The following is a 17,138-nucleotide window of genomic DNA, read 5'->3' as shown; positions in this document are numbered from 1 at the left end:
AAACACGAACAAATTTCCAAGCAGCTTTAAAGCAGAAGAAGCTGGTCTCACTGTCTGGCCCCTCTGCTTCCAGCCAGCATGGGGAATTCCATTCTCTAGAAGCAATTTCGTCTGTCTGACATAGGCAATAGGAAGATAAGGGCTAGGCAGCCCATCTTCCATAGGTACATTGCATGTATTCACACTGGGCTCAACACAATGGCAAAACCTTTCCATCGGACACTAACAAACAAACACCATATACACACACATGCGTGAACATCTCTACCTACCCACCCACCACAGCAGACCATGTGATCAAGTGTCAGACCAGTGGGTGGGTGGAACCGTCTGCGGGAGCTCATACCACCACCCGTGATTGCATAGTTCTGAAGCTTGGCCTGCTGCCACCAACACTGCTTTCACCAGGCAAAGCAAACACTTCAAAGTGGGCACTTGCAGACTGGGATGAGTGCTAATGTGAGTGAGTGTGAGAGAGAGTGAGAGTGTGTGTGTGTGCACATGCACATCAAAAAGCTGCAGAGGCCTCCCACTGACTGCCAGAGTGGCAGTGTTGAACACCGTGACATACTATTATGTAGAACATGCCTCAAACCAAGGGGTCAAATCAAGTGTTCTATTTTACTGGGGCAAAATTTCAATGAGAATTATAATACAAGTGATCTATGAACAATTTGGAAGTCACTCAGCTAATCACTTTCTCTCTCTCACGCCTCTTCATATAGTTCCTACAAAGGACTCAATTACTGACAATACAGCTGTTGTACACTTAGAAAGTGCGAGCTCTATCCCTAGTGCTGAATGAACTCTGCCCCTGGTTTTTGGAGGAGCTTCTGGCTGCATATTGTTCAGTGACCTTTCGCTGTTTCTAGTATAATGTAGAGTTCTACCACTCAACACCCAGGATCCAAAATAGGCTTGTATATATTTAACACTCATTCTGGAGGCCTTAATCTAGAGTCTCTGTTGTAACTCCTAGCATAAGTTCCACTCGATATTTTACTGCAGTCCTTGTGCTTGAAACTTCAGAGATGTTATGAGCCTTTTACAGTTACATGATGCAGTTCCAGAGGGAACAAGAGATTAATTGGCCTGTCTTCTTTTCAAGACTTTGTGAGGCACAGAAGGACTGAGAGAAGCTAACCGCAAGTACATAACCTTTTTTTATTTGTTCTTTTTTATTAGTTCTCCTGTCTTAAAGCTTACAGCTGGATAGATTATAAAATCAATACATGATTTAGATGGCCTACGATTAATAATTCACAGTGCATTTGCTTTTTGGACCCTTGCTGTGCACCATGAGAAGACCACCCAGAGCAAGATCCCCCAGATAACTGTCCCAAAACAAACCCATCACAGAGAGCTGTCCCAGAAAAAAAAAAAAACACCCCAGACAACTGTCCCAGAACAAGACCACCCCAGACAACTGTCCCAGAACAAGACCACCCCAGACAACTGCCCCAGAATAAGACCACCCCAGACAACTGTCTCAGAATAAGACCACCCCAGACAACTGTCCCAGAACAAAACCACCCCAGACAACTGTCCCAGAACAAGACCACCCCAGACAACTGTCTCAGAATAAGACCACCCCAGACAACTGTCCCAGAACAAGACCACCCCAAACAATGGTCCATCTTATTATCCACTATAAAGCTTCAAGTAAATGTTTACTGGGCTTACAGGGAAAAACAAGGACATACAGTGTCAATGATACAAAGCACCAAGCTATTTCAGTTCCAACACTGCCGCCTCATGGCAAATTATGTTGAACATGTGTGAGTGAGTGAGTGAGTTACAAGCCAGGTACATAAGTTGCATTGCATCTAAAAACACTATGAATTAGGTCAAGGTCTAGTTCAGCCACAGTGTTTGAAAAACACTAATGTGGGACCTGAATTATACAGGCATAGGAGTTGCTACACCAGACAGGTAAAGACCAAGAAGCCTGTCCTACACAATGACACGGTATCTAGGCTTAACCACAGCAACCACTACACCAAGCACCCCCCCCCACACACACACACACAAAAAAGGATGGCAATTACCACAACAGGGTTAGCAATGGTGGCATTAATAAATTATTTTCTGTGAGAATATATAGGATGGTATCAGTGCAAGACTGTCTATACCTTTTTGCGTTGAATGTCTAAACAAATCTATATTCCTTTCTGGTGCAGTACTGGCCTTATCTCTTAGTAAAGGGGTGCTGGTCTGGGCAGGGTCTCTGTTCTACTGGCATGGTGTCAGTGCTGGTGCCAAAATCCCGAACGGTACTGCACGTCCCCCAACAAAATCACAGGTTCTTGGACAAAAATTGGTTACATTCTGGCCCCATAATATTGATGGTCTGGAACCAATCAATCTGTCACACGAGTGGCCAAAGGGTGGCCACAGACACTGCAAAAGTTATGCCCTCAAACAAAGAAACAAAATATGCAAAAGAAGAAAGCATTCTGCCATGTAGTCTATACGAAGTCTTCCGACTTCTGTTTCTGAATGATGGAATGCCCACATCCACATGTGTAACCAATGGGCTTTCAAACTAGTGGGTATATTCTTAAAAGGTTCACTAGTTCACAGGAACTGGCACCACAAGCACCAGCACATTGTTGGTGAAAAAGTGGTATGTATGAAGGTGTGCGGGTCTGTGGAGTCTCTCTGAGAGAGGGTGTGCTGGTCTGTAGAGGGCCTCTGTATAAAGGTTTGTTGATCTGTGGAGGGTCTCTGTGTGAGGTTTTGCAGGTCTGTGTAGGGTTTCTTGGTGAAGGGTTAAACACACACACACGCACACGCACACTGCACACTGCACACGCACCATGGAGTGGTCAAACCAGTAGAGCTAGCCTACACTATGTACTGTCTCTGTGTATTGTCTCTTCATTAGTACATGATGTAGATACTCCAAATACACAGTAGCAATCAGCATGATTAGTGACATACAGGTTCAACAGAATGGACTAAAAATGAGCTTTATCTGCACAGTGTATGTCTTTGAAAATATTAATGAATGAATGCAAATAATAAAAACATTTACATCCCAATAATCTACATCAAGGGTGACATATTAGGTGAATGCATAATTTCTAAATGTAGATTCAATACACTAAATACACTTATATATTACATTCTCTACATACATTTACTAAATACATGGAAATACACTTTGAAAGGATTGACTTATGCATGCATATAATACTTGGCAAAAAATAATTGACTTTTTTTTGCTTCCGAAATTAAATAGATGGACCTTATAGTAGTTTTTATGTTGAATTTGAATCTTATTTTTAGAATTATTCTATTGTGCATGGTTTTTAAGCAACAGTATTAATTACATTAAGTATATATTACTTATTCATAAATAGGTCTGTTATTACACTTAAAATGTGTACAAACATACTTCTAAAATGTATGACTTTTGTCTATATTAGGCTTCAGGAACATTCCTCTTGTTTTGTCCCTCCTAGCATCTTCCTTGTCATGGTTACCCTGTCTCGTGTATTTGTTTTTCTTCCATGTTGTTTTTCCCTGCCCATCTTGTGTAGCACCTGTGTCTTGTTAAATCTTATTAGTACATGTGTTTAAACCCTGCCTTGTTGCCTGTGTTTTGGCTGGTCAATGTTAATCCTAGCCTCTGTGTGTTATTCCAAGCCTCGTGTTTTCTCTGCCTGTTTGTTATTTCTAGTCTCAGTTATTTGTTCTTATTGTCCCCTTTTGTCATCATGTGTTTTGTTTTGTCTTCACCATGTATTCTTGTACATTTCGTATTGGCTCTATGACCCTGGTGTCACGGGATGCTCCCCCCGTCACATGGTACGGCCTGCCAGGTACAAGGGGGGGGGGGTTCACCCTTGTATGTAGCCATGCCCTCTGTGATGGCACGTACCTGCACGGGGTTTAACGTTGAGTGTCTGTCTGTCTATTTAAACCCCCTCACTGTTGGTCATTGTTAGTGTCGGTGTATGTTAGCATTAGCCATCATTGATGTTTATGCAGTCTGTGCTAATGTTCACGCTGTTTAAAAAACATTTGTGTGTGTTCACGTTCACTGTTGTTCTTCTGTGTGAGTGCCCCCGTTGTCATTTGTGTTTCATGTCAATAAATGTTTCACAGCATCAAGGGAGTCTGTGCGTCCTCGGGACAATGTTACACCTGGACTGTTCTGACTGTTCTGTACAATCCTGGATTTGCCCATAATAAATCAAGCTCTCACTGTTGGTATCCAGCACCTCTACAGTGTCCAGCAGTTGTCTGACAACACAGAGGGGATCCACCTTCCTTGGAACAACTTTTCAATACTATAACTAATGATATATGAGCATACTGAAACAAAACAACTATAGATGATCAAGAAATGTTGAAAACATACTTGGATACAGCAGGCAAAAATACATAAACGAAGTAAAATGACCAGTGCAATAAATAACATCTTCATCCCAGTAATATGGGGCAAGGATGACATATTAGGTGACTTAATTTAGGTGACAATTTCTAATTTCACTGTATATTCTATACACTAAATAAATGAATACACTAAATCTATGGGTTAAATACACTAAGTACACTTGCTAAATACATGCTAATAGACTTTCCATGTAATGCATATGAAAATGTGACTTAACAGGTATAAATACAACAGCAGTCAAGTAGCAGTTATTTACTGACCTACTTTCAGGAAGACAAGCTAGATGTTCTTTCCCACAAATTCAGCAAAGGTGCATGTGAAACTTAAATGTTGCAAACTCAAGAAGAAACAGATGTAGACACTGCTGCAGTTGCTAACTGGTCAAAGGCATTAGCAGTTCACAGTAGTACTCAGACCACATGTTTGCCATTTTAAAATGACGCTCAGTCAGCACCAAGTTTCCTTCCCTATAGAACTCCCGGAGGAGACAAAAGAGGATGTTAGCTGTTTTTTACCAGGGATCCCAGCAGAGAGGCTCCCAGTTACATCCCTGAAACACTAAACAAGTGCTTTACTGTCTGTTGTGGGACAGACACTTTTCTTGTTACGTGAGCTAGATAAGGAAGAGACTCAGAACTGCAGCATAGCCAAACAACATGTGATCTCCATCTGAATACTTTCCAGCATGATATCAGCCTGAATCAAGTCACAAAGGACCCTATTGTGCGATGTGGATCAGCCCGGTGAGCATGAAGCCCAACAGGAGGTCAGTATCCATGAAACAGACTGAGCCACCTCTGTCACTCACAACGGGGGCTGAGGGGTGGCTTAATATAACCCCAGAAAACTAAAGTCATTGGTCCTAACTCCAACTTGGCTGATTAGCAAACATAACAAAACAAAACAAACAAACAAACAAACAAACAAACAGACAAATCCTCAGTACTACCAGTGCTCTATAAATAACATGCACCTTCTTTAGGCCATATCATCAGACACTTAAATTTGTCTTATCTATTAAAAGGAACAACAAACAGTGGCCAAGGAATAGTGGTTGCAAAATCATATCACATCCGTTGCCAGTGACCAGGAGCCCCCGAGGTCAGAGGCTAGTTTATTTAAAGAGCAGAGGGAAGGAAGTGGAGAGCAGAGGAGAGGATGACATCCAAACGGAGACAGGAAACGCCCTCACGTCTGGGAGCTGTCTCCTGGCCAGATGCAGTGACAGAAACAACACACCACACTTCAGATGCTCCACCACCAACATGCCGTAGCTGAGTAGCGGCCTATGGCAGCTAAGTGGTGATAGAAATCACTGACACACTGGGAAGAAATTGAGACTGATTGTTTTGAAGTGACTTGTTTTGACACAAAGAATCTAGATGATGTGCAGATGATGCATGAAGGACATGTCGCGTCACCCTCTGAGTCCTGCCACTCAGGAAAAAACACAGAGGGCTGAAAATTCCGGGACTTCCTGCCATTTAGAGATCCAGTTTACTGCTCTGAAAGAAAGAGGGAACAAGCAATGTGTCTACATGAGTCTATGATTAGTCTAAAACAAAGAAAGCATCAGACTGCTGGGATGTGTTGTGAAAATCAAATATGCTAATTAGTAATAATACAGGCCCATGAGATCATCAAGTTACAGGAAATGCCCTTAGCGACTTTCCCGTCCTGGTTCTTTCAGAAGCCTGGATCGTCATTAACAAGTCATCACCACACCACACCAACACAGTGAAACCTGAGATGCTGTTCGAAAAGGTGACAACCCTGTATCTGGTTTAAAAGAACCTGATACAATTTGAGTCCAAAAGACCTTTATTTAACACTCTTCTGAGCAAGCCTCAATAATTCCTGCCTCAACCGGAGGCCTGATGTACTGAGATAGTCAGTGTGTAGGCAGCGCACCAGCAGTGGTAGTGGCACGGAATGCCTCGGGTCTCCTGTCCCACATGACTCCTTCACTGCTGCATTCACAGTAGTAACATACTGAAGGCTTCCCGAAATAGCTCTCTATATACAGTACATATATCATATACAGAGCATAGTTGGCTACAACTGGAAATCAGTTATTCCCAAAATAAACAGGACTAAGCCATGGACTGGCAATGGTCCAGTGATCTATCATAATTCATGAAGGCCTGTTCTGAATTCAGGTCCATCTAAAAGCTCCCATTCACGCCAGCAGTTAGAGTTACAAGAAAGACAACAGCCGGAGTCCCTTCTCAAATCCTATGTGAACATGTAGCATGAGATGAGAGAGGGAAGCCCTATCAGGTGGAGCCTACCTCCATTAAAGTGAGACTAGAACAGCTGGCCTGGAGATGCCTGAGAAGTGCTGCTCTGATCTGAGGTTTAGACAGGTGCTCTCACCTCAGGCTCTGACATGTGGGCCAATTTTCACACACAGCCCCACCCAAACCTTAGCACAGAGGTGCACAAACATATACCGTCCTATGTGCAAAAAAGGAGGCTTAAAGGAAAAAAGCCCGGAAGATGGCTCAGAGCTAGATCTGGGGCTTAAAATAATAGCCTGCTACAGATATGCTCTTTATGACGTTCTAACCCATATGGGATACATCTCACAGAGGTCTGTGAGTCTGGAAATTCAGAGCTCTTTAAAAGAGGAAGATGAACATACATTTAAATGCTTCAACAACACCAAACATTACTATCTTGGTTTGAAAGAATAACATCAAGGTTTTCAAAGTCCCCAGAGGATGATGTATATGAGATGTAGCTGAAGGAAATAGATTGTTTAGCATATTAATTGTAAATGGGCATGTGTTCTAGAGAAGAATTAGATCGTAGCAGTCTCCAAAGGACACCAAAACAGCTACAGTGTCATAGTGAATTACAAAAGCTGACGGTGACTCGGCAAAGCTCTCCACTTTCATCCTCCTGTATCTATTCATTTTCAGCAGAGCAGGTCAACTGCTGGTGGTGTAAGCCACTTAACTTCACATACCTATCAACTGAGCTACCACTGACAGAAGTTACTGTGTGGAAGGGAAACTGACCTTGGGAAGGGTCATTCTGAAAGTAGAGGTCACGGCACACACAAAAAACGAGCCAGAAATAGAAGGAATCAGAGAGAGAGAGAGAAAGAAAGAAAGAGAGAGAGAGAGAAAGAGAGAGAGAAGGTACATGAAGGAAGGTCAAGCACACAGACGCAGGAAGACAGGACAAAGGCCTCAGGGAGAAACCAAGCTGGAGAGTGGGAGAGCCCATGCTGCTGACTAACAAAAAACAAACTACTGTGGACAATCCAAAGTAAAGAAAGAAAGAAACGCCAGGGAGAAAAGATGAGAGGAAGTACACATTTCCAATGCACTCGGAAAACACTGGGTGTTTGCACGCATGTGCGTGTGTACAAAACCCAGGAGAGTGATATGATGAGTCCGCATCTGTCTGGAGCCTCCTGTTTGAGTGCCACAGTGAATCTGGGCTCCCTCCCAACAGAGCAACCATCCGGCTGCCCACTCTAAATAGCTCTTTTTTTTTTTTCATATTTTGAGTCTCATGGTTATGAGTCTCTATGCCCAGAAAAAGCCTTCCTTCTGGACTCTCAGCTGCAGGTGCACAAGCCTGGTTCATCCTGCCTGGGTGGCCTCCTCCTGCATATTTTAAGAGCATTTATGGTATCGTTCCTGGCAAGAGAATGGAGAGAAGCACTGTGTGAGAACCATGCTCTGGTATTGGCAGCATAGGGTGGCTGACAGAGCCACGCCTGGGTCCCAAGACACTTCTCTCATGCGTGGTTGGGGGCGTGCCATTACATCATCTTCTATGGAATGAGCACCGCGTTTCAGCTAGAAGACCTTCTCTGAGCATGCGGCCTTTATGCATTCGCTCTTACAAGAGCTTCTTTAAATTTTTACTAGTCATCACTTCTCCACCCTTTCCCAAAAGCCCACTGCTAAGCCTATAAGTCAGGCTGAAGCCCTCATATACCGCCCTTGCTGTCTGGACAGAGTGCTTGGCTGTAGCCGAAACCCCGTCAGCAAGGAACCGCTCACGAGAAATTCTGCCATCATGAGGGGCTGAGGGTTTTCGGAGAGCTTCTTCTGAGTGACATCAGGATGCATGCTAAAGATACATATGAAGGGGTGTTTGCTCCAAACCCTGCCCTTACCATGCTGAAGAAGAAGCATGTTGTTTTTTTTTGTTTAGCATGTCTGGACAAGTCTCTGAAGGGGTTGTTTAATAAAGACAGGGATATTGGAACTGTGGAAATTGTGTAATACTCTGAGCCATTTGTAGTCCTGAACAGCAGCTTGAGATAGTATTGTGAGAAATCTGAACTCCTGTTTAAACATCCTCAAAATGAGGGGAAATGGAGCCTGTGTTGCACTTGAGTAATAGCACTAAAAACTGAACATAACCTCTCTCTGTGTAGAGCATACTGTGCTGATGATGACAGGGGCAGCAATAATGGTAACAGCAGACACCGATACATCACGAGTTAAACATGCGCTCATATACCGATATTACATCCTGTAAACATAGTTTTAAAAATCACCATAGATGGCTTATGGCTAGGGTACCTTTTTATCCCTTCATGAGCCAACACATGAAGCATCCACTGTTCACATTACAAACTACATTTGTAACAAACAAAATCTCAAGTGTAAACAAACCAATTATGGTTTCTAAACATGTTTACATGTTATGTTCTTGAACGAAGAGCTTGGCTGGTGAGTTTGAAGAGGAAGGGCTCATATCCTTTTTGTAGTTTTATAACAAGTGTCAGGGTCACTCCACCAAGTTCAAGTTCAAGTTTGGTTTATTCGTCACATACATAGTCATACACAGTATAACTCGCAGTGAAATGGACACCACACTTGTCTTCACAGAATGCACCTTTAAGCTTTTACAGTGTTCCTTCAAGTACGATTTTATTCTGTGTGACCACTGAAAGAGTTTCCAGTGTTTTGTAACCAGAGTTTCCAGCACACCATGAGGGTGTAAAGTTAAAGACATGAACCAGTTTCCTACACCACCCATCAGAGGTAAAACATGCACCGTGTGAGAGATTCCTATGATTAAAGCACTAGGAGCCCTTCCTGAGTGAACACCCACAACATTCCCACTATCAGACTGTCAGACTGACACACACCCAGCCCACTATCAGACTGACAGGTGACCAGCCCACTGTCAGACTAATGCACACCTGGCCCACTGTCAGACTGACATGTGACCAGCTCACTGTCAGACTGGCGCATGACCGGCCCACTGTCAGACAGACATATGGCTGCCCCACAGCACAGACCACTGTGATAATTTTTTTACTCTACTTTCATGAAGGCTAAGCTTGGTGAGGAAAAATGACCTTCTCACATATAATGAAAAACTTGTGTGGAGTCTTTATGAGAAGGAGCTAAGCAATATGATTTTAATATAGTGGTGATATGTTGTCATATTGCAGATGATCTCTGTGAAGCATGATAACAGTAGCCAAGCCATGAGACTTCAGAAGGTCTGTGGCCATGTCACAAGTCTGCAGTCACCTGTTCTTGCAGAACATCACGACAACCATGACAGCAGTGGGAGTGGCGACACTCAATTTAACTGCAATCAGCTGATAGCTGGTAGACATACAGCAGGCCTACTCCACGAGGATGGCATGATCTAAACTCACACACAATGAAATGCTCTAAGCATGGTCAACACCCACCCAACACATACATTTTAGTGTTGACCAGGAAAATACTTGCAGGCATTGTATGTCATTGTGATATGTATGTCACTGTTGCCCAGCCAAATACATATTGAGAGTAATGCCTTGCAAAAGGGAAATCTCCCTAAACATTTCCATGAGACTGCAGTCTTACACCAAGAGGAACAGGCTGTATGGGTTTAGACAGCAGCATAACTTTTCCAATGTTCTCACCTTGACTTAAACTACACGTCCCCATGCTATCAGCATTCAAAGCTTGACCAAACCCAGAGAAGAACCTTCAAAAATATGTACTGATATAAAACAGTTTTTAAAAAGCTGACCTCTTAAATTTAGCTCAAGAGCAGCCTTTTTTTTCTAAAGCTGTCAAACAGGTTTCCATGTTTTACTAAAAGGACAGCATCCCTAGCTGAATTCTCCTCTCAGTGTGCTTCCATGTTGCATTTGATATCTTGAAGGATTCAACAGTTTTGAGCACAAAAATACTTTCTTAGATTAGAAGGGCCTATTTTGATCTCCATATCATACCTCTCCTATCTCAAAAACATTCACACAGGTCAGATGCAGGTATGCTTATAGCCAAAGCGCATGAGACCACAGAACCCCAAGTTGGGCTGAAATGCTCCACTCACGATCATGTGTGCTAGTTGGCCCAGCAAGATAAAAGCACAACCTGGTATGTTTAAGCAGCACATGTGGTACATGCACATGGAACGTATCATGCTCTAGCCAAGCTGGAGAACCACATGCTTGCGCAGAACCACATGCTAGGAAAAGAATGTGGCAATTTTGTAATTAGCTCATTTCAAAACTCAAAACTGTAAATAGCATACAAAGGTGTCATAGTACCATATGAATGACAACAAAAACAATTCATTCTTCAGATTAAGGGAAAACAATGCAAACAATTACACATAGTTAAATCTGTGGGTTATGGCAACAGTCCCCATTACCTCACACTGAATTTATTGTTAATGTTAAAAAAGGAAATATAGCTCTGTAGATTTAAAAAGAACACATCCTGCTTTTCCATGCTGGCTACCCACACAACACCCAGTGAACAACAGGTCATGTGTTAACTGTATTTACACCATTTGACTTTGGGGTGTGCTCATGGGTAGTGAAACCATGTACATCCAGATCCTAGTATTGGGACTAATTTTAGCCTTGTGGACTAAAACAATTTCTGTGCCAGAAATACTTAGGTTGGGTGGGGGGGGGGGGGGGGATTGGGGGACTGGGGGACTTGCCAGAAAACAAACCCACATGTAATGAAAGTGATCCAGCTTTGGCCAGACACACAGAGACTGCACCCTGACCCTCTGAGGCATGACAGTATTACTCCCATTCTCCTTCCTGTAACGCCCACATAACTGAAAACGAGGCCAGGACAGTCCACCTGCTGGCCTCAATACCAGAACGAGACCTGGAGGTCTCATTCTGTTCCAGAGACTCTTCCCCATCTCTAGAATGCTAAGAACTGACCTCGCGCCCTTTGGACTCCCCGTGGTGCACGCTGATGGTGGTCTTCTCATCAGGTCCCTTTGCTTTATCAGGTTTATTACAACACCCCGAATGTGAAGCCCTCTGGATGAGATAATGTTTCGAAGGCCGTGACAGCACGCCCAAGCAAATTGCGGGGAGAGGGCCACGCGTGTCTCAGTGCTGCACAACTAAAGACAGCTCGTCACCGTTATAACAAGTTCACACTATCCAACCAAAATGGGCCTGTTTGTATACCGGTATGTTGTAAACATCTAATAATCAAAAATTATGCTTGTTTCAAATACAAAAAACACCCCAGCCATTTCAAGTTGCACTCTCCCAAAGGATGCAGTAACAATCTTAGTAGTTAATGTAGCAAGATTATGGCAGTGTCTTACACACATCCGCCATATATGTAACTTGACCGTGTAGAAATGACGAATTGACACTAGTGTAAACTCAAGTAATCAAAGAGTAACCTTCATGTTACACAGCACAGGGGGAGGCGAAATAAATCACACGGTATATACATGGCAGCACGCGCAAAACAGATCATCAGTTCTTATGAGTAAAAAAATGTTCGCTAGTTTGGCATTCAGGCGTAAGACAGAACGCCTCTCACCGGCCATGCGATCACGACATAAGCATAGCAAACACAGCCGACATGTACGGAAAGGGTACTGCCGTGAAATCTAAACAGAACAGGCGCACCTCCGTGAGATTCCAGCGAGTCTCGTGATCAAATATTGCTAGCAACCTTTTGGTGCGTCCACACTGATTGACAGGTGGCATGCATTCTACGTTTTTCATGCACTAAAAGTATTCCTTCTGGACAGTAGATGCATAATAATACTTGGAAACATAAGAGCCCTACCGTGTCCAAGAATAAACACATAAACTGGTGTGATCTCTAGCAAATTCATTACAGTTCGGTTCTGCGGCGCCCTTCTTACTGTATAATTCAGTGTAGCAGCGCAGTTCTCACTGATCTCGCGACACGCGCAAACGTGGAAAATATATTCGTATTGATGGATCTGCAGTGATTTTCAACGGCCTTGGACGTTTGTTTCCGTGACAAGGTGTTCCATTAAACTGAATTTTGAGTGCTGCTGCTGCGCTGTAAAAACATCAACTCACCCTTACTCTGGTCCCGAGTCAACCACGACAAGTGGCGAAAAAAATAGTTCCGCTGAAATCTTGAGATCTCAGATAATAGAGGATGTGCTGTCACTTCATCGTACACAACAAACAAAATATAATAATAAGTTTAAAAAATGAATAGTCGGAGCTTCAAATCTGATTCAGGATGTGCGTTATCGAATTAACATTCCAACGTTAGGACGTTCTCAAAAATTGCTGACTGAGTCCAATTTTCCCACGCAGTATCCAGTACATTCCCATAGACGACAGAACAGCTCGGGTAAGTTTTCGCCTGCTGCCGGTAATTCAGTTTGACGACCGGTGCCCCGCCCGTGGCTACGAAGTATCGCTGCGTCGGCCGAGGAGCCTGACAATCGCAGGGGCCAATCGGTGTGGCCTGGGAGTCACAGCGATGTCGCTTGCTGTGCTCAGCCGGCGGGCGTGACTAAGCAAGGTCTCAAGTTTGAATACTTAAAGAGACAGAACAAGTTTCGTCAAAGTCGAGTTTCTTTAACGATTGTGGTGTGAGATGGTTTGTCGACATTTAAAAAGATTTTTTTTTAATATGCGGATTTACCTGAAATATCACTCATAACCTAGTCCTATAATTCTGACTGTAAACATAGACTTTGGTTTATTGCCTGAGCCTGAGGTGTAAAAGTCAGCATAATTAATCTACATGGTTAGTGCAGTTTTGGTGTGTGGGTGTGTGTGTGTGCGTGTGTGTGCGTGTGTGTGTGTGTGTGTGTGTGTCAGGGGCTAAAAGGAGCTTTATGCTTAGAAAAATAATAGATGTTATTTCCGGAGCCCTATGGCACCCTTATCTTGTCTTTGTTGTTGTGTGTCTTGTTTGACCTGTATTTGAAAATTTTAACTTCGTCATTATTTCATGTTAAATGAAATCTAAATGAATGTCACATAAAAGTGTCCATGGCTTTGTAGATTACCTGAAACACTGTATCAATTGTCTTTATCCTGGGGGATCTCAAACACAGTATTTTGGTTCTTAACAGAACTGTGTGCGATTTTTTTTAAAAAAGCAATGAAGGTCTGAGGCATCGTGATAAGCATTTTGGATATTATATGAGCTGAGGTGCAGTTTCACTCTTTCCTGAGACTGTAAGTCATTCCAGGGATGGCAAAGCATGGTTCTCTAGGGATACTGAGAAGAAGGAGAAAGAGAGGTTATTACTCCCACAGGTTGTTCTTCAATGTTTAGACTTGTGTTTCAGCTTCACTGTTCAGGTTTCAGCTTCAATGTTCAGACCTAAGCCATAGAGATCACACTGCCATGCATGACATTCCATTTTTGTCATTGCATTGTTGAGATTCCATTTGCTTCCAGGGAATTTCCAGAGTGCCTGACAGAGTTGTTCATCTAACCTCCTGGCCCTCTGCCCTGGTCATAGGCAGTGATCAGGTATTTCACAATAGCTGGAAGGATAAAATGCCTTGATGGTTTTGGTATTCTGTTTTTTATTATTACAACTGCACTGTAATTAATGTTGTGTAATGGAACATTCTATATGGATAAATATTTTGAAAAAGGTTTTGTGAACTATATTGATCATATGATTTTTTTTTGACAGAACCTTAAAAGAAAGAAATCTACTAATCTCCATGTAATTGAGAAAGGTTTCTATGAAACAGTGAAGAAAATAGCCCCTTCAGCATGTAATGTGTTTTTGGTTCAAGTTCATATCTGCTCAGAAACCATGGAGAGGAGTGATTTGGTGCCTGAAAGGTTTAGGATTAGTGTGGTGTTGACAAGGGCAGAGTCTACATAGACCTCTCAGGATATTGCAGCTTGGCACATTGTTCTCTCATCTCTAAAGCACTTAACCTAGACAGAGACTATAACCCAGTGTTTCGCAAGCCCATTGTAGCACTGACACCCACAGAGTAGTTTGAAATAGGATTTTTCCACAAATCGCTGAAAGGCAAGAGTTGGATTTTGGCTGTTGTTTTAATGTGACAAGCAGGTTAATGCAGTACAGTTTCGGCATGTTGTGGGCAAATTTCACACATCAAGCTTTTCTTGTCCTGCCAGTGGGTGACATGTTATGGGCTGCTCTTCTAGCAGCAGAAGCAATGGTGCTATCCAGAACCAGTTTGGTGAAGACAGGTCTGATCTGGAAGCCAGTTATACATTCACATTTGGGCAAGCTGTATGTGATTACTTGGGGGTTTATCTACCTACACACCGAATGACAACATTGTAACATTCAGACAAACTCAAAGACATAAGCAGCACTGACTTTCCCTGCGAACTTAGACAAAGCTCCTGAGTGCTATACCATGGGCCAAGAGTAATGAATGGATTCTGAAGTGTTCTCATGGGCTAGAAACGAGTTGGCGCAGATGAGTGAGGTTGGGGTGCAGTTGCCTTAGTGGTGAAGGTGGGAGACCATTTAAGCTTCTCTGAAAACCCTTCAGTCAAGCAAAGATAAAAGGCTTTGCACACCAGACTCCTGTTTAGTTGACGAACAAAGGCCGACGGCCTGTAAAGGGTTTCCGCTGGCACTGACTGCACAGAAAAAATGTGTGAGGTGCTTGCAAGTGACTAAGTTAGACAACCTGTTTGCCAGATAAGATTAATGACAGATTCTGGAGGGAAGAAAGAAGAGGTGACCGGAACACGAAGGCTCGATATTTTCACTGTGTTGAATTGTTATCAGGGACCAAGAAGCACAGCTGTGTTCTCAATCAGAGGTTCTGTTTCAAATCACTGACCTCCTCAGTTAAAAAGACACAGAATGAGTGAGCAAATTAAATCTGTGAGGAACCTTAATCAGCCATAGAAATCTCTTAATTCCATGAAGTTCTAATGTAATAAAATACCCTGTCATAAACATACTTTTCACAATCATTTATCTTTTGATTGGAGTTTCCAGTGCCTTTGTCACCATATGTGTGTAAACTATCAGAAAAAGGAACAAGTACTGATGAATTTCTGTTGTTAGATGTTCTTTGTGCAGCATCAATCCCCCAACTCTGAATCCCCCAGGCTCATACTTCTGTGCTAGGGCTAGAGATCAATAACTGCCCACTAGGCACCAGCCACATGCCACTGCTTTCCTACAAGTCACTGACATCTTACCATGTTATTGAAGTAATTCTGTCATTGTGTAATTAGGACCAGGAATGATTGCTTGCATTACTTTCTTACAGTATGACAAGTAACCATTTGTACAATGAAGTAATGGTTAAGCTCATACATTGTAAGCTTCTACATTTCACACTGACATTTCATTCAAAATAATTCTGTCAGAGTGTAAATTTATTATGAGACACACAAAAAGATTAATAAAGTATAAAAATACATAGAAGATGCAAAAGCAAGAACCTGCATGCAGGAAGAAAGAATGCCAACATTTCCCTTCTGGAATATCTGCAGTTTACCAAGTGGACAGGGAGGAGTGCCAACAGTGGATTAAAGATTGATGAAAGAGTTATGTTGTCTGAGGAGCAGCCACCTCTCCACCCTATCACACACACACACACACACACACACACACACACACACACACACACACACACACACACACACACACACACACACATCCTTAGTAAGATAAGTGCTCCAGACAGGCTATCCTGCTAACTTAAGGGAACAACACACAAGATTTGTTGCTTCATATGTTGCCACTTATCAATATTTAATCTTCAGATCAGAGATATTGCTGTAGCTTCTCTACTTATTTCTAAATAATTTTTGAAATGCATTAGACAGATGCCAAATTCAGCAGAGTAAAATAAATATGGTAGTGTTTTCTGTTACAGCAGTGATGAATGTGTTACAGCACATGAATGTGTGACAAATGTGGTAGTGTTCTCTGTTACATTAGTGACACATGTGGATGTGTTTTCTGTTGGATCGGTGTTCAAATGTGGCAGTGTTTTCTGTTATAGCAGTGATGGATGTTACATCAGTGTCAAATATAGTAGTGTTTTCTGTTCACATCACGGAAGAATTTGCAGACCAAAGTGAGAAGGTCAATCAAACAAGGGTGGCCACTGTCTCTCAGCTTGTATGAAGTTCAGCTTGTATTATCACCAACCTCTGCAGATTTTAGAAATCAGTTGTTTTTATTTGATTGCACACATATCTTCTTTACTAACAGCTGTGTGCAAGCATGCTAGCGCAGAGTCAGGTTCTCTAATTGGAAAGAAAATAGAGACCACACTGGCAAAAAGGAACAACAAAGTCAGAGAGAAGAGGTCTCATGGATCCCCTGTGCAAACTAACAAATATATGCTGCACACGAGCCATTTTTAATGCCGGGTACAATGCCTTAGGCGTGTTTGTGAACTTCCCAGAGGAAAGTTGAACTTCCAGGTTCTGTTATTACATTCCTCTGCTTTTCAGGCCATCTAAGGCCGTGGGCCCCTACATTCCAGCTGCTGTTACTAGATATACAGCTG

General features: G+C 42.6%; 1 protein-coding gene across 2 annotated transcripts in view; it reads right to left on the bottom strand.

Annotated features, from left to right (window-relative positions):
- The window catches only part of rhbdf1a (rhomboid 5 homolog 1a (Drosophila)), a 32,534-nt gene extending 19,418 nt beyond the window's left edge, over nt 1-13,116 (bottom strand). For both annotated transcript variants that reach the window (XM_027000641.3, XM_027000724.3), the window contains exon 1: nt 12,711-13,116. The gene's annotated coding sequence lies outside the window, so the exon portion shown is untranslated. The remainder of the gene's footprint in view (nt 1-12,710) is intronic.
- Between the last annotated feature and the right edge of the window lie 4,022 nt (nt 13,117-17,138).

Source organism: Electrophorus electricus, chromosome 2 (genome assembly GCF_041902795.1).
Source record: "Electrophorus electricus isolate QZ-2024a chromosome 2, ASM4190279v1, whole genome shotgun sequence".
In the NCBI taxonomy this organism is placed as follows: domain Eukaryota; kingdom Metazoa; phylum Chordata; class Actinopteri; order Gymnotiformes; family Gymnotidae; genus Electrophorus; species Electrophorus electricus.
This window is presented reverse-complemented; position numbering and strand designations above follow the sequence as displayed.